We start from the raw sequence: 482 nt of genomic DNA, 5'->3' as shown, positions 1-482 counted from the left end.
CTCAACAAAGGTCTAGGACTGCAGTTTCATACATGATTTTGTGCTATGCCATATCTCAAAATTAATGTTGCTAATTTGATCAAACATTTCTACCAACACAGAAATGCAGGACACAGCTCAAATAACATCTGACAAATCAAACAGTCCTCCACACTTTCCTTGTCACTTCCAATGCGAAATAATCTTCAACTTTGTAAAAATTGCCTAGGGATGTGAACAAAAATATCACTAAAAATGTAGGAAATGGCTAAATTAACATGTGACAATAAATCAGAAGGGGCTTCCAAGTTTTCCTTATCAGTTCTGATGCAGATTTGATAAAAATTTGTGTAACTTGCACTGAAGTTGTTAAGAATCTTTCCAAACATAAGACACTTCCCCACTTGTACTAGACTTTGGCTAAGTCATAGACAAAAACTGCCCGTCAGACATTTTCAGCCAACTCAAAGATAGATGAAGATAACTACAAATCAAGTAAACTT

General features: G+C 35.1%; 1 protein-coding gene across 1 annotated transcript in view; it reads right to left on the bottom strand.

Moving 5' to 3' along the window:
- LOC119588684 (T-complex protein 1 subunit gamma-like) overlaps positions 1-482 on the bottom strand; it is a gene marked incomplete at its 5' end in the record, with an annotated part of 9202 nt that overhangs the window by 3116 nt on the left and 5604 nt on the right.

Source organism: Penaeus monodon, chromosome 24 (genome assembly GCF_015228065.2).
Source record: "Penaeus monodon isolate SGIC_2016 chromosome 24, NSTDA_Pmon_1, whole genome shotgun sequence".
In the NCBI taxonomy this organism is placed as follows: Eukaryota; Metazoa; Arthropoda; class Malacostraca; order Decapoda; family Penaeidae; genus Penaeus; species Penaeus monodon.
The sequence above is the reverse complement of the archived record's forward strand: the minus strand, read 5'-3'. Positions and strand labels throughout refer to the sequence as shown.